This window comes from Geotrypetes seraphini, chromosome 2 (assembly GCF_902459505.1).
Source record: "Geotrypetes seraphini chromosome 2, aGeoSer1.1, whole genome shotgun sequence".
Lineage (NCBI taxonomy): Eukaryota > Metazoa > Chordata > Amphibia > Gymnophiona > Dermophiidae > Geotrypetes > Geotrypetes seraphini.
The window spans coordinates 236,773,357-236,791,638 of record NC_047085.1 but is presented as its reverse complement, the minus strand read 5'-3'; the positions used below and the strand labels follow the sequence as shown (position 1 = coordinate 236,791,638).

At 42.1% G+C, this 18,282-nt stretch overlaps 1 protein-coding gene across 3 annotated transcripts in view; it reads right to left on the bottom strand.

Annotated features, from left to right (window-relative positions):
• ATF7IP (activating transcription factor 7 interacting protein) overlaps positions 1-18,282 on the bottom strand; it is a 353,654-nt gene that overhangs the window by 265,228 nt on the left and 70,144 nt on the right. Inside the window, exon 1 of one of the 3 annotated variants that reach the window (XM_033935229.1) lies at positions 14,469-14,652. The exons of the other annotated variants lie outside the window; for them this stretch is intronic. The gene's annotated coding sequence lies outside the window, so the exon portion shown is untranslated. Of the gene's footprint in view, positions 1-14,468; positions 14,653-18,282 lie in introns of those variants that run through there. 3 annotated transcript variants of the gene reach the window in all.

Sequence of the window (18,282 nt, the reverse complement as noted above, 5' to 3'; positions counted from 1 at the left end):
CTGGTAACTCCGCTGACTGACCTTTTCTATGAGTCTCTCGAATCGGGAGTGGTACCGGAAGACTGGTGAAGGGCAGATGTGGTCCCTCTCCACAAAAGTGGAAATAAGGAAGAAGTAGGGAATTACAAGCCGATAAGTCAGACTTCTGTGGTAAGCAAATTAATGGAAACGCTTTTAACAGAGAATGGTCAAGTTTTTGGAATTCTATGGATTACAGGACTGAAGGCAACATGGATTCTCTTGAGGTATAGAAACATAGAAGATGACGGCAGAAAAGGGCTACAGCCCATCAAGTCTGCCTACTCTGCTTACCCACCCCCTGTCTATGCCATAATGACCCAATTTCCTTATCTTGACTCTCGTAGGGATTCCACATGGGTATCCCATTTATTCTTCAACTCTGGCACGCTGTCTGCCTCGATCACCTGCACTGGAAGCTTGTTCCAATGATCAACCACTCTCTCTGTGAAGAAATACTTTCTGGTGTCGCCATGAAATTTTCCGCCCCTGAGTTTGAGCGGGTGCCCTCTTGTGGCCGAGGGTCCCTTGAGAAAGAAAATATCATCTTCCACTTCGACACGTCCCATGAGGTACTTAAATGTTTCGATCATGTCTCCCCTCTCCCTACGTTCCTCGAGAGTGTAGAGCTGCAATTTGTTCAGTCTCTCTTCGTACAAGAGACCCATGAGCCCCGACATCATCCTGGTGGCCGTCCGCTGAACCGATTCAATTCTGCGTACATCTTTACTGTAATGTGGCCTCCAGAATTGCACACAGTACTCCAGATGAGGTCTCACCATGGCCCTGTACAACGGCATTATAACTTCAGGCTTTCGGCCGACGAAACTTCTATTGATACAACCCAATATCTGCCTTGCCTTAGATGAAGCCTTCTCCACTTGATTGGCAGTTTTCATGTCTGCACTGATGATTACTCCTAAATCTCGTTCTGCTGAAGTCCTAGTTAAAGTTTCTCCGTTCAAGAAGTACGTCCTGCATGGATTTCCGCTTCCAAGGTGCATGACCTTACATTTCTTAGCATTGAAGCCTAGCTGCCTGGGTGAGGACCAACTTTCCAATGTAAGCAGGTCCTGTGCCATATAATTCTGTAAACTGCATTGATTTACTATATTACATAGTTTGGTGTCATCGGCGAATAGTGTTATTTTACCTTGAAGCCCTTGAGTCAGATCCCCTATGAATATGTTGAAAAGGAGTGGACCCAGGACCGAGCCCTGCGGCACTCCACTGGTTACCTACAATGTTTTAGAGAAGGTACCATTAACCATCACCCTCTGAAGTCTGCCACTCAGCCAATCATTGACCCATGCAGTTAGTGTCTCTCCTAACCCCATCGATTCCATCTTGCTTAGCAGCCTGCGGTAAGTCTTGTCAGACAAATCTGATCAATTTCTTTGACTGGGTGACCAGAGAACTGGATAGAGGATGTGCGCTAGATGTGGTGTATTTAGATTTTAGCAAAGCCTTTGACAGTGTTCCACACAGATGTTTAATAAATAGAGAATGACATGGGGAAAAAATTAATCACCGTTCTCGCCCCATCCCCGTGAGCTCATCCCCGTCCCTGCCAGCTCAGTCCCCATCCCTACCCCCACAAGCTCACTTCCCGTCCCCGCCCCACAAGCTGTCAAATCCCACCCACACAAGCCTTGAATAGTTATGATTTTATACTGAACTTATTTTATTAAAGTATAAAGAGAGATTATTCTGTACAACTGTCATTTTATAAATACAAATAATACAAAGCAAGGATCAACAAAACCCCTGTCTCACCTCCCTTTCACAAATATCCCCTCCACTATTGTGAAAACTGAACAGACCAAATTATTACAGAATGCTACATAGAGAAATCAAGCTAACAGAATACTTCAGTCACACATGGCAGGAATAGTGTTAGGGGAGAGCAATTAGGGCAACAGCCACATGGTCAAAGAGAGAGCCCTAAGCCAGCTGGAAGCTAAAGAAGCACAGCCTGGGCTTTGCGGTTCCCAGTTATGTCAAATACCAGCTCTAGCAGGATACATATTTCAAATCTGAAATATTCTAATCACAAAATATAAAATAAGTTTGGTTTTTTTCTACCTTTTGTTGTCTGGTAATGTTATTCTTCAAATCACATTGACCTCAGGCTTTGGATTCCTTCTGTCTTCATCATGGCATGGCTGACTTGTGAAGGTAAAATAGGCCCAAGAGGAGCTGGGGAGGAGATGCCAAGTCTGACACGGGTGCAATTTTTTTACCACAGGAGCAAGACTTTTCACCGCTTCAACAGGGCGGTGAAAGGTCTTACCCCCCCTTCCCGCGGGGTGGTGAAAGCTTTTGTCCCCATTCCTGCAGTAAACCAGTTGCAAATGTCCCCATTACTGCATATTTACTGGGTGACCACGGTTTATCGCGGTAAACAGTCCCCGTGTCATTCTCTACTAATAAATAAACTGAGTGCCCTTGGGATGGGTCCCAAAGTGACGGGCTGGGTCAGGAACTGGTTGAGTGGAAGGCGACAGAGGGTAGTGATCAATGGAGATCACTCTGAGGAAAGGAATGTTACCAGTGGTGTGCCTCAAGGTTCTGTCCTTGAGTCTGTTCTCTTTAACATTTTTATAAATGATATTGCTGAAGAGTTGTCAGGTAAGATTTGCCTCTTTGCGGATGATACCAAAATCTTCAATAGAGTAGACATGCCTGATGGTGTGAATAACATGAAGAAAGACCTGGTGAAGCTTGAAGAATGGTCTGAAATTTGGCAGCTAAAATTTAATGCTAAAAAATGCAAGATCATGCATTTGGGATGCAAAAACCAGCGGGAACGGTACAGTTTAGGGGGTGAAGACCATATGTACACGATGGAAGAGCAGGATTTGGGTGTGACTTTATGTGATGGTCTTAAGGTGGCCAAAAAGGTTGGAAAGGTGATGGCGAAAGCTAGAAGGATGCTAGGTTGCATAGAGAGAGGTATGGCCAGTAGGAAAAAGGAGGTATTAATGCCTCTGTATAAGACTCTGGTGAGATCTCATTAATATTGTGTACAATTCTGGAGGCCACACTTTCAAAGAGAGACCTCATTTAGAATAGAGTGGATAATTCTGGAGGCCGCACCTTGAAAAAGGATGGAGTCGGTCCAGAGGAAGGCTACTAAAATGGTGTGTGGTCTTCATGATAAGGCGTAAGGGGACAGACTTAAAGATCTCAATCTGTATACTTTGGAGGAAAGGCGGGAGAGGGGAGATTTGATAGAGACATTTAAATACCTATGTAATATAAATGTGCATGAGTCGAGTCTCCTTCATTTGAAAGGAAACTCTGCAATGAGAGGGCATAGGATGAAGTTAAAAGGTAATATGCTCCAGAGTACTCTGAGGAAATACTTTTTTATGGAAAGGATGGTAGATCCGTGGAACAGTCTCCCGGAAGAGGTGGTGAAAACAGGTAGTGGTTGAATTCAAGAGGTGGTGTTTGAATTCAAGAGGGCCTGGGATCTTTCAGAGAAAGTGATAATGGTTACTGTGGATGGGTAGACTAGATGGGCCATTTGGACTTTATTTGCTGTCATGTTTCTATGATTCAGAGAGGTATCCCTTTGACAAGGAGTCACCTTGAAGCTACCAGAGTACACTACTCCTCGCTGTCCCATTCCATGGGAGCTACATCTGAAGAGAATGACACTCAGGGGACCACCAAGACAGAAAAGCATCTTGGAGAGATTGCATGTTTGCCCTGGCCCATGGAACAACCTCCAGGAAAGCTGCCATGGAACCCAACACCTAAAGGTAATATCAAGTAGTAAGAACTGGCATCGCTAAGAGATCCAAGATTTGTTGATCGAGTTTCTGTTTGCATGGCTCGGGAAGAAAGGCACAGCCCTGAGCTGTGTCAAAGCGAAGGCCCACATACTCCGAGTCGGTTCTAGATGGCTCTTCCTGAAGTTACTATTCAGCCTACCCGCTGGAATAGATCCAATACCTGTCACACTGCAGTTTTGACAGAGCTCTGATTAGCCAATCATCCAGATAGATGTATACCTGGATCCCCCCTCTTTCGGAGATGAACCGCAACCACCACCATTACACCTTAGTGAAAGTGGAGAAGGGGGACTGTTGTCAATCCGAACGAGAGAGCCACAAACTGGAAATATTCCTGAAGTACATGAAACCTCAGATATTTCCTGTGGCCCAGATATGCTTGCCAGATCCAGAGGGGCAAAAAAAACAAAAACAAAACTCCCTGGCATCACCACCGTATTGACCAACTAGGTTGTTGCCATCTGGAAAAGTGTGGCTTGAAATCTAAGATGGAGTAGCTTCCTGAGCCTGATTCATATTTGGGGACACGTTCTATGGCCCAAATATCTAACAGCCTTTGAAGTGTGGCTCTGACCTTGGCCTCTTTTTCTGGCTGTCCGGTCAATTTCTAAATTTCTCAGTCCTTGTTCATTAAAGATATTAATCCATTCCTTTATAATATCAAAAATTGATTATTGTAATGCCCTATTTATAAATATCACACAAAAAGAAAAAAGGAGATTACAGATAATTCAGAATATGGCCATAAAATTAATTTATAATGCAAAAAAATTTGACCATGTATCCCCTCTACTAATAGATGCTCATTGGTTACCAATCGGTCATAGAATTCTGTTTAAAATAATGCTTCTCATTTTTAAGACCTTAGCATCCCATGAACCACAATTCATCTCTAGATCACTGATCCCATATAAAACTCAACGCTCTTTGCGCTCATCAGATCAAAATTTACTCTCTGTACCTTCCTTAAAAATCATAGGGACCAGAAGATCAGACATGTTCACTGTTGCGGGACCACAATGGTGGAATACCCTTCCTCAGTACATTTGAACAGAACATGATATTATAACATTTAAAAAACTTTTAAAAACTTATCTATTTAAAGATGCCTATAACTCTTGAAATTTTTTACTTGTTTTAATTTGTTTTAATTATTCTAAACTGATTGTGCTTTGGTATTGTGTACCCTTTCCTTTTGTTTTTTCCTTTTTTCTTACCATACCCAAACATTGTAACTTTAATGCCAATCCTTACCCCTCATGTTAGTATTAATTGATATTTATTATTACTATGTTAAGTTTCTTTCTTTACTTTATTTAGATTATGTACATCGCCTAGTAATTGTAATAGGCGATTCATCAAAAGATTAAATAAACTTGAAACTTGAACTTAAGAATCTAGAAACAAATCCACAAGATGACAAAACTCGATCTTGTGACCCATTCGGATGATGTTCAGCACCCGAGATTGATCCAAGGAGATTTTCTTCCCCTCCCTCCAAAACACCTAAATCCTCCTCCCTAAGTGTGGAGGTGCGGCCGTCGATTTGGCATCACTGGGACTTTTTGGAGGGTGGGTTAATACGAGACCATGGGGTTGCTAAATCACTGTCTGTAACTTTGGAAAGGTTGCTGGGTGGAGGAACTTGGGTTATACTGGTGAGAATGGTAGGAGGAACAAAAATTACCTCTACTCCCTCCTGGGGATCAAAGAGGCCTGCTCTCTGGTAGAGTCTGGAAATAGCCTTTGTAGGCCTTAAGGAGCCTTCTGGAGTTCTCCCACTGCTCAATAACTAGGGCAGTGATGTCCAGATGTGCTAGAAAAAAGGAGGTCTGAGCAGTGGAGCAACTCATCACTGTGCACTGGGAAGATGAATGCTGCATCTCCAGCTTCAATTCCTTAATCGCATCCACTATAAAATAGTGGACAAACTGTAAAATATAAAATAGTGGTGTAGTCTACAGACCTCCAACTCAATCGCAGCAAATTGATAAGGATCCGATTGTGGATATCGGAAAGTTTGGAAGGAAAGAGGAGGTTCTGCTGTTGGGAGATTTCAACCTGCCGGATGCGGACTGGAATGTTCTGTCTGCGGAATCGGAAAGAAGTAGGGAGATTGTGGATGCCTTTCAAGAGGCTCTGCTCAGACAAATGGTGACGGAACCCACAAGGGAAAAAGCGATATTGGATCTGGTCCTCACAAATGGAGAGAGTATCTCTAATGTTCGAGTGGATGCTTACCTGGGTAGTAGCGATCATCAAACGGTTTGGTTTGATATAACGGCTAAAGTGGAGAGCAGCCGCATGATACTTAAAGTCCTAGATTTCAAACGTACGGACTTTAATGCAATGGGAAAGTACCTGAAGAAAGAGCTGATAGAATGGGAGGACATAAGAGAAGTGGAAAGACAGTGGTCTAAGCTGAAAGGAGCGATAAAAATGGCTACGAACCTTTATGTGAAGAAAATCAATAAAAACATGAGAAAAAGGAAGCCGATATGGTTCTCCAACCTAGTGGCTGAGAAAATAAAGGCGAAAGAGTTGGCGTTCATGAAATATAAAAAAACCCAAGAAGAGGAGAGCAGAAAGGACTACAGGGTGAAACTGAAAGAAGCCAAGAGAGAGATACGTTTGGCGAAGGCACAGGCGGAAGAACAAATGGCTAAAAATGTAAAAAAGGGAGATCAAAATTTTTTCAGATATATTAGTGAAAGGAGGAAGATAAAAAATGGAATTGCTAGGCTAAAAGATGCTGGGAACCGATATGTGGAGAGTGATGAGGAGAAAGCAAATGTGCTAAACCTATACTTCTGTTCTGTGTTCACAGAAGAAAATCCTGGAGAAGGACCGAGATTGTCTGGCAAAGTTACACGAGAAAATGGAGTAGATTCTGCGCCGTTCACGGAGGAGGGTGTTTATGAGCAACTTGAAAAACTGAAGGTGGACAAAGCGATGGGACCAGACAGGATCCATCCCAGGATACTAAGGGAGCTCAGAGAGGTTCTGGCGAGTCCTATTAAAGACTTGTTCAACAAATCTCTGGAGACGGGAGTGATTCCTGGGGATTAGAGGAGAGCGGATGTGGTCCCTATTCATAAAAGTGGTCACAGGGATGAAGCGGGAAACTACAGGCCGGTGAGCCTCACTTCAGTTGTTGGAAAAATAATGGAAGTGTTGCTGAAAGAAAGGATAGTGTACTTCCTTGAATCTAATGGGTTACAGGATCAGAGGCAACATGGCTTTACAAAAGGTAAATCGTGCCAAACGAACCTGATTGAATTTTTTGATTGGGTGACCAGAGAGCTGGATCGAGGACATATGCTAGATGTAATTTACTTGGATTTCAGCAAAGCCTTTGATACAGTTCCTCATAGGAGGCTGTTGAACAAACTTGAAGGGCTGAAGTTAGGACCCAAAGTGGTGAACTGGGTCAGAAACTGGCTGTCGGACAGACGCCAGAGGGTGGTGGTTAATGGAAGTCGCTCGAAGGAAGAAAAGGTGACTAGTGGAGTCCTTCAGGGTTCGGTGCTGGGGCCAATCCTGTTCAATATGTATGTGAGTGACATTGCTGAAGGGTTAGAAGGAAAAGTGTGCCTTTTTGCAGATGATACCAAGATTTGTAACAGAGTAGACACCGAAGAAGGAGTGGAAAATATGAAAAAGGATCTGCAAAAGTTAGAGGAATGGTCTAATGCCTGGCAACTAAAATTCAATGCAAAGAAATGCAGAGTAATGCATTTGGGGGATTAATAATAGGAAGGAACCATATATGTTGGGAGGAGAGAAGCTGATATGCACGGACGGGGAGAGGGACCTTGGGGTGATAGTGTCCGAAGATCTAAAGGCGAAAAAACAGTGTGACAAGGCAGTGGCTGCTGCCAGAAGGATGCTGGGCTGTATAAAGAGAGGCGTAGTCAGTAGAAGGAAGAAGGTGTTGATGCCCCTGTACAGGTCATTGGTGAGGCCCCACTTGGAGTATTGTGTTCAGTTTTGGAGACCGTATCTGGCGAAAGACGTAAGAAGACTTGAGGCGGTCCAGAGGAGGGCGACAAAAATGATAGGAGGCTTGCGCCAGAAGACGTATGAGGAGAGACAGGGGAGATATGATTCAGACATTCAAATACTTGAAGGGTATTAACGTAGAACAAAATCTTTTCCAGAGAAAGGAAAATGGTAAAACCAGGACATAATTTGAGGTTGAGGGGTGGTAGATTCAGGGGCAATGTTAGGAAATTCTACTTTACGGAGAGGGTAGTGGATGCCTGGAATGCGCTCCCGAGAGAGGTGGTGGAGAGTAAAACTGTGACTGAGTTCAAAGAAGCGTGGGATGAACACAGAAGATTTAGAATCAGAAAATAATATTAAATATTGAACTAGGCCAGTTACTGGGCAGACTTGCACGGTCTGTGTCTGTGTATGGCCGTTTGGTGGAGGATGGGCAGGGGAGGGCTTCAATGGCTGGGAGGGTGTAGATGGGCTGGAGTGGGTCTTGACGGAGATTTTGGCGGTTGGAGCCCGGGCACAGTACCGGGTAGGGCTTTGGATTCTTGCCCAGAAATAGCTAAGAATAAAAATTTAAAAAAATAAAATAAATTGAATCAGGTTGGGCAGACTGGATGGACCATTCGGGTCTTTATCTGCCGTCATCTACTATGTTACTATGACTTAAATAGCCAGCGGACCCAAAGATTACACCCTGGTTGAATGCCAGAGAGATATGTTGGCTGCTGCCCCCAAACAGGGAGCTGGATTCTTCCAATATTGACTCCAAGCCCTGAGATATAAAAAGGCATTAAGTGTCTATCTCCAATCTTGCCAATCCGGTTCCGTGTGTAGTGCCCCCTTTGCTGGAACTGGGGGCCAGCTTGTTTATCTGTGGAGAAAACATAGGAAGTGAAGAAGCTCCCTGACTAATGGTGGCACACTTACTGGCTGCACCACACGTCCTGGTCCCATTAAAATGCTTTCCACATGAGATTTACAAATTCTGGGGAGAAGCCTTGCGCAAGGGAGATAAACTCTGCAAGAACTCTAACTGGGCTTTCATAGGTTCCACAGACTCCACACATCTGCACTTTGCGCCTCTGCTAAATTCAGGCTCCGGACAGGACTTTCTACCCATTTCCCAGACCCACAGTGGTTCCCCAGCCCTGGAGGACACAGATGGAACTAAGCTCGAGGCTCCCACCCCTACCTCACATGCACTGTGGCACACAGTACATGGATGCTCCTCTGCCAGCCATATGGCACAAACTTCACATGAAATAGTGTCAACACACCCTGAAGAGTCCATCCCTGTCGATTTTTGTAAAACTTTCTAAACCTGAACAAATGGCTGTCTGGGAAGAAATTCTTAGGATTCTGCTGCCATAGATGTTGTAAATAGATATTTTTTCAGTTTAGACATTTTGTATTTTACTGAAGGAATGATCTGGAAAAATGTTGGAGCAAATGTATAGAGTTAAAAGAAGACTATGTTGAAAAATAATTTTCATTTCCCCCCAAAAAAATGTTATCTTGAATAGGCCAGAAACTTTTCAATTGATCATCATACTACCAAGATAATCAGTATTTGGGCTATAGTTAAAGTGTACACATAAGAGCTGTGATCTAGTTTTTAATCTATTAAAAAAGGAAAAATTAAAGTTCTTACCTGATAATTTTCTTTCCTTTAATCACAGCACATGAATCCAGAGGCAAGTGGGTTATGACCATCCACCAGCAGGCAGAGATAGAGAACACCAAGCCGAGCTCTGTCATATCTAGAATGGCACACTCACTTGTAAGCCAATATTCCTTGCAACAAAGCAGCAGGAGTAACAAAAAGTAAATTGGCAAAGAACTCCCTCCTCACTGACCCACCATACATAGACAGCACCATGTTCAAATCCAGGCAGCCCACAGGGCCAATCCCTACAAAATAAATGAAACAAAAATGAACAGAAAGGGTGAGACCCTGGATTCTACTGTCGTGACTAAAAGGAAAGAAAATTATCAAGTAAGAACATAATTTTTCTTTCCTTGTCATCAGCAGCAGATGAATCCAGAGACAAATGGGATGTAGCAAAACAGTCTTAAGTAGGGCAGAAGAGACAACAGAACGTGGAAGAAACAAGACACCCATTCAAGCAGTCTGCTAGCCCCCTAGGAACTGATGAAAGGATATGGCACAACTGCAACTTCCAACACAGGAACTGCCCCACCGAAGGCTCAAACCTCGTACATACCAAACCGTCCCCAGTGAGAGAAAACCCGAAAACAACATCCTAGGATACCAAAAATCGAGACCTGCTCTACTCCGTGCCCAAAGCAAAACTACTAGACCAAGACTGACAAAAAAAAAAGCCACAAACTCCAAACCCACTCAGCCAGAACACCCAAGGAAGACAAGGGAGCACACTTTAGTAAAATGGAAGCGTACCTGAAGAAAGAGCTGTTAGGATGGGAGGACATAAGGAAAGTGGAAAAACAGTGGTCTAAGCTGAAAGGAGCAATAAAATAAACAAAAACAAGAGAAAAAGGAAACCGAAATGGTTCTCTAAACTTGTTGAGAAAATAAAGGCAAAAGAGCTGGCATTCGTGAAATACAAAAATACCCAAGAAGAAGAATACAGAAAGGACTACCAGGTAAAACTGAAAGAAGCCAAAAGAGAGAGTGGAAGAGCAAATGGCTAGGAATGTAAAAAAGGGAGACAACAGTTTTTTCAGATATATTAGTGAAAGGAAGAAGATGAAAAATTGCGAGACTAAAAGATGATATGTATCGATATGTGGAGAGTGATGAGGAAAAAGCAAACATGTTAAAACAAATACTTTTGTTCAGTGTTCACAGAAGATCCTGGCGAAGGACCGAGATTATCTGCCAAAGTTACACACGAGAATGGAGTAGATACCATGCCGTTGAAGGAAAAAAGTGTTTATGAACAACTTGAAAAATTGAAGGTTGACAAAGTGATGGGACCGGACGGGATCCATCTCAGGATATTGAGGGAGCTCAGAGAGATTCTAGTGGGTCCTATTAAAGATTTGTTAAACAATTCTTTGGAGATGAGAGTGGTTCCTGGGGATTGGAGAAGAGTGGATGTGGTCCCTAGTCACAAGAGTGGTTGTAGAGATGAAGTGGGAAACTACAGGTCGGTAAGCCTCACTTCGGTTATTGGAAAAATAATGGAAGCATTGCTGAAAGAAAGGATAGTGAAATTCCTAGAATCAAATGGGTTACAGGATCCGAGGCAACATGGTTTTACTAAAGGTAAATTGTGCCAAATGAATCTGATTGAATTTTTTAATTGGGTGACTTAGAGAATTGGATCAAGGGCATATGATAGATATAATTTACTTAGATTTCAGCAAAACCTTTGGCACGGTTCCTCATAGAAGGCTCTTCAACAAACTGGAAATGAGAAGCAAAGGCTCCAGCACAAGGACAGAGATCAAGTATGTCCCAAGAGAAGGGCCCTTAGAAGATGCTGCTGAAGAACAAGTAGAGCAACACATCAAGCACTTGTGAATTTTCCCTCAGAATGGCATGTTATAATAAAATAATAGAACGGATAATTCTATATTCTCCTCCCCCACATAATAAGACCCTTGTATGAACACACATAATGGGTTTGTTAGCCCAATACTGATTGCAACCGCTCTCAAGGCAGCCAAATGAAACAAAACTACAAAGAGAACCAGAAGCAAATGCTCAAAAAAGCCACAGTAAAACAGAAGCAGCCCCAAAAGGGAGCTCCCACACCAAAACATGCTGCTGGAGGGAAAATGAAGAACCAGACCCTGTCTTCCCCAAAGTAAAAGGAATCAGAAGCATAATCCAGACCTGGCCAGAGCCTGGATCACCGCTCCGGATGGAGAGTTAAGTAAAACCCAGTACCAGACTGTCAGGAGCTGCCAAATATGTTAAGGGGAAGAAGAGCTGCCAAACAGCTGACTGTCCGTGCTGCCGGCTTCACACTCAAACTCTACTCTTACAACTGCAAGTCAGCCCAGTCTCTGGATCCCATAACAATTCTCCAGCAAAAGGCCAGTGCTGCAGCAACCAAAGAGCTTCTGGGAAGGCTATAGGGCAGCTGGGCACAAGCTATCATAAACATCAGCAATTCCAAATCCTCCCACAAAAAAACAAGAGGCCAACCACTGCGTAGCTTGTGAGATTTTTTAAAAATACCCAGCTTGCAGCCACAGCAGACAACAAAACAGCAGGATAAAAGGTGGCCCACAGGAAACTACGGCCACGGGGAGATCCGTCAGAGATAGGTAAGAGATAATGTATATACAGTAAACCCTCGATTTAACAGACTGCTCGGGGGGGGGGGAGGGGCGGCAAGAGGGGTGTCTGTTAAATGTGATTGTCCGGACAATCCAAATGTGTACCAAGTAGCTGCCCATCACATAGAAAAACAGTGGATGAAAACAGATTGCAATAAAGTTATTAAATACAGCACTCACCATCTTGACTGCAACCTCCTCACTCTAGACGTAGAAAAGGAAGAGACAGAGCAACACAGCCAATCATATTACAGCTCTCAGGTTCCAAGGGGCAGGCACAAAGAGTGAAGGTTAGCTTGCTCTGAGGTCACAAATCAAACTTTTAAGGGTGCTGCTCTGGTACGCCTAAGCTGCTGAAACTAATATGTAAGGTTTAAGACTGTGGGAGAAGGAACGAGATAGAACAGCACAGGAACATCATTTCAGGGAGCCTTAGTGCACACCTTTCTTCCTTCTCCTGGGCGCTGATGGAGACGATAGGATGAAGAAGCAAGGCACAGGGCTTGGCTATACCCGTCTGCATACACTTTTTCAGGTGATCAATTCTCTCGTTCAAAATTCAAAATTGCAGTTAAAATCTGGCTTGTCTGCCTTTTCGCCGAGTCTCAGATATTCAATTGGCCTTTGCAGACTCAACCTGTTTTACTCCTTTTGTCCCTCTCTTCCCTCCTTTCTATTTCTCTCATTCCTCCTCATTTTAGGCTGTTCTCTTATGTCCGTTAAAGCCGAAGTACGGATAAACGAGGTCCAGATAATCGAAGGTTCACTGTATTCATATATACTTGGCTGCAATCGGAATGAGTCCCTCAGATTCCCAGAAGGAAGATAGACATGCTGTCTTGGGTAAAAGTACTGGCTCCCCTAGTGTTTTCAATGTCCTTTTTCTTTTTTACTTCCCTTGTTGCCTTTTTTTGTGAGGAGGAAGGGAGGGAAAAAGGGAGCTAGCCAGCCATGAGGGATTCCGAGTGGGGCTGGGTTTTGGGAATTGACCTGGCACCACCAGGTGTACCCCAGGTTAGGTGCCATGAATCCTAAACCCCCCAGCTCACCGAATTAACAAGTAAACCAGGAGCATGGGACAGGCCCATCCATCTGCCAACTGGAGATTGAGAATGCTTACCAGTGAGCATGCCATCCTAGATATGACAGAACTCAGCTTGGTGTTCTCTATCTCTGCCTGCTAGTGGATGGTCATAACCCACTTGTCTCTGGATTCATCTGATGATGATGACAAGGAATACAGTAGATGATATCCAGTATTTGACATGATGAGCAGGAGACCTAGTCAAACACTCAATTTTGGGCAGGCCTGAGCCCAAAGTGGACAAGCAATAGACAGAGGATTTTGGAAATAAACCCTTTGATACAAAAATTTGGTGAACCCTGTACCTATCATGCACAATACTCTACATAACATATAAAACATATTTTCATACTTATGCCAGCTATAAACATTGCCATTATTTGTGTATAAGTGGATGGATAAAACATTTAACAAAAATATCCTCTCTCTATAAATATATAAATTGCACTTAAATTAATTACAAAGTTTCCAACCATACAAAGTAACATATTCAAAAATGTTTTGGAGAAGAATGTGCCAGTTAGACTCGGATAGTATGTGCTACTGGAGCTGAAAAGGGCTTACCATGTGAAGCACTGAAGTATCTGCAGTAATTTTGCAATATATGTATGCAAATTGTATATTATTTAAAAAAAAAAAAAAAAAATTTCACCTAGAGGCATGTTGGGGGGGAGGGGGAGACAGGACAGAGAGAACATTTCTGTACTAATCAGCTAGCATGTCTGCCTTTCTACATGCTGATTAGCACATGACAAGCACATGAGCCTTTACTGCCTACAAAATAAGCAGTAGTAAGGACTTGTGTGTTAATCATTTTTAATGGCCACGTGCTATTGGCAAAATTAGCACGTGGTCATTTTGTTCGAAAACGGAAAAAATATATATATATCAGCCATTTTCCAGTTGCATTAATGTGGGAAAGATCCTGTAAGGCAACTTTTTTAGCACAGCTTAGTAAAAGGACCACTAAATTAATTATGCATATGAAAAAGAAAACAAAAGTAAGTCATGATTCATTTAGTCTTAACTATCATCAAATTTATTCTACTCACCAATGATACTTTAGAATCCATCTGCCAACTAGTTTTAGTGCTCCAAAAATAAATCCATATAAGAGACATACTGCAAGTGCATACTAGATTTGAGTAGCACTTTTCACATTTTTTTTTTAAAAAACCACATTACTAAATCTGCAGGGTTCTGCCAAAAAAAAAAAAAGCCACCACACACTATACCGAACAGTAATAGGCCTCATACATAAGCAAATAAAAATTAATTTGTTCTCTTACCTGACATGTGCTTGACATGCGTAAAATTAACTTCCTTCTTTGTGTACACCACAGGCACTTGACTCATTTGCATAAACATCAGAAACTAGCACTTTTTGGGTCAGCCATCTTGAGACTCAATATTCTGTCTTTAAATAACATAAGATCCAAGTTGACCAGAGTCAGATCTATTGTGTTCTCTCAGTAATCAGTCCATCTTTGTTGCCACTAGCCACAGAAAAAGTGTATAGAGTAGCACAATACGACTCCTAAGAAAACACGCACACCAGCCTCCAAATGACTGCTACTGACAAATGCCTAGAATCCAAACTCTGTGTGCTGCTCTCTGTGCTAACTATTAGTACTGCAGGAATTGTGTGCAGTGAAATACCTCCCACATACCATGCATAGTAGTAGCAATGGGCATAAAATCTATTACAGCACAGCATCAGTCACCAAATAAAAAGCAGTAAGCTGTTACTCCCGCGTTGGTTGCAGTATCTGTCTAACCCCTGTAGGAGAGTTGGTATGTATCATGCTTTATCCAGCAGTTTTTTTCACAGTACGGAGAACAGATTCCTTGTATACAGTATTCTAAGCAGCAGAAAATCCAGGACACGTTAACTGCCAGAAACGCCACAGACTGCAGTTCCAGCTAACTGGAGCCAGTGAAAATTTACATACAAAGGCTCCCATTTTATGACATCTCCTACTACAAGGATATAAAATTTACTTTCTAAGCTTATAAGCCGCCTACATCTATCCAATCGCTACTAAAAGCAAAACATTTACAACTCAGTCACCTCAATGCAGTTGGTTTAATTAAAACTGCACAAGAAAATGTTTAAGGAATGGTCTATTAGGGTTCTCTTATCCATCTTCATGCAATTTAAATGATCTTATTTAGCAGATGAAGAACCAAAAGAAGTATTCTATATCAGTAAAATAAGACTCAATGCCACCTCAATATACATTCTATCAGAAATTTACAGTAGCAAAAATAAAGACCACCCTAGTGCAGATTATTCAATATGCCACATCACACTAGAATTCACTACTCAGTGATCAAGCCACACAGCAGTTCAACAAGTTATCTCATTCAACAAGCAGCTACTGCTGACAATCTTACCCCATAAAATAGTTGGATATACAAATTCACTATTTCTCACTTCTTCTATTTAGCATCGCTAATGTCTCATTTATAAATTGTTTCATAAAGCATCCCACTTTTTAAAAAAGTTACCTTAAAACTAGTATTTTTATCTGTTATACTTGCACAATGTCAACAAATAATGACCTACATAGCCGGGAGCATCATTTCTTTCCAGCAAAGGCATCACTTAATCTTCAATCATGTTAAATAAAGCCTTGAAATGTGAATGCTAACTGCCTGAGAGTGTGAGCACCGTTCTGCATAAATCCTACATTTTGTTAACCAAAAAATTATGACATATCTAAGGTACGTTAACACAGCTTACATGAAAATGTAAAATAAACCCTTATTTCTGAAAAATTTGTTACTTGTGGAAAGCTGAAATTTACAGCAGTAACAAGAATTCAGGAATACTGCAATATAAAGAAACCACATTGAGGTGAAAATAAAGGGGGGGGGGGTGAACCACAAAAAAGCATGACTAAGGGATTGCCAACTATTTAAAATATTTAACTGATAGCAATACCCCCCCCAAAAAAAAACCACTCCATTTTCTACGCCAGAATACTAACACCACCAATCATGAATACAGATATGTAGGCAATGAACAAAAATGTTTCTGAACTTTTTAAGAGTATCAAATGGACAGAAAAATAATATAAATTACTGTCATTCTATATACTTGTACGCAGAGCTAATGAGCTTCCTCTGTTAAAAACAAACAACCTGTCTCATTCTGACCAGTTTGTTTTTTTTAGACTCTGAGCCATCAGCACATGGCTTTAATGTGCAATTAAATGCACAACTACTAAAGCGAAGGTAACATGAAAGCTTACTGCAACAGTAAGCAAACCCAATATGCATATTTAACACATGCAGAACATGTGCGAGTAAGCCTATAGATGCACGAGCACAAGGTCCTACACAGAGGCAGCTTGTACTGTTTCCATGTCCCAATAAAATGTGCTAGAATGTTATTCTATGGATAAATATCACTATACTGTAATCAAATTTCTTGCACATAAAAATGTTTGCAATGCTGATTTATGTGTAGAACATTCCAGTACATGCACAGAAAAAAAAAATTCCTGGTTGGACCTGTGCACAGAACTATCACATCCTGTACTGTCTTAAAAGTTGTGGCTGCTGTTATGTTCACATCCAAAAGAAAAAAACTGATATTAAAATCTCTCAGATCCTACTGCAAAAGAATAAACTAATCCTTCTATGCCTCCTCAGATCTGGAGTTTTAACATTGTGCATGCCTTAAAAGTCTTAGGAGTACTTCTCTGCACCAGGCCTATTAGCTAATAGCTTCAGTATCATTCATTTTAATATGCTATGTGCCAATGTTCTTCTACACACAGATTCTTGCAGCATTATCTTCTGGGTTAATAAACACTTCTCTGCACTGTGCAGCCATAAATCTGTGTACAGACATCTTGGTAACACACTTTTACCCATGCTAGTTTCTGCATCAGCCCCTCACTCATTAGCGCAAAAATACTTTTTACACAGCATATGCATGACTACATTAACAAGCCAATTCCTTCAACTATGACTCACAGGGAGAAAACATCTATACCTCCCACTTCTCATTTTACACATCCTCCTCACCCCCAACCCAACACACTTTTCCGTTACTGCTGGCAGACAAAAAAAAAACCACAAAACAATGCTGCCAAGGCGCATAAACAGTTGGCCTTCTATGCACACTGCATCAGCACATAGAAAAGCATTGGACCATGCTGCATAAAGTTACAACATGCTTTCACACATAAAAAAAAAATTCCCCAAATCACTGAACTTTCTAGATTGCAGAACACTAGGGTTTTAGGTTTCTTTTCTTAGGCTGTGTCAGATACAGATTTCCAAGAGCGGAAAAGATCATACCACAGAATTCCAGCAGCCTGTAAGCTCAATCATCCAACCCTTTCATTAAAAGGGGCAGCTCCCTTCTTCTAGAACATTCTGAATAAAGCTAAATGGCACTCCCAGCTTTTACTTTAACTTCCATTAATTATAGTTAGAGAATCTAGTTAAATGTTGCTCTAAACCAGTGGTTCCCAAACCTGTCCTGGGGGACCCCCCAGCCAGTCAGGTTTTCAAGATATCCCTAATGAATATGCATGAGAGAGATTTGCATATAATGGAAGTGACAGGTATGCAAATCTCTCTCATGCATATTCATTAGGGATATCTTGAAAACCTGACTGGCTGGGGGTCCCCCAGGACAGGTTTGAGAACCACTGCTCTAAACTCTTCAGCAGCACATCATATAGTCTAGACCAGTGTTTTTCAACCTTTTTACACCTATGGACCGGCAGAAATAAAATAATTATTCTGTGGACCGGCATCGGTCCATGATCCGGCAGTTTAAGAACACGGGGCTAAGTCGTGGGCCAGACCCCGCCCATCTCTACCCAATCTTCACCCCAGACCCGCCCCCATAATAGTACTAATTGCACCTTGCACATCCCGTGCCTCATCTGGAAGCCTTCCCTCTGACATTGCAATGTCAGAGAGAAGGCTTCCGGTTCAGGCGCAGGATGCCCATAGGAGCCACTGCCCGTGGCTTTGTGCACTGAATCAGTAAGGAAGAGGGAGCTGGCTCGAAGATAATGCCACATTGATCGCACCGTGGACTGGCAGTTGAAGAACATTGTTTTGGGCCTGATGCAC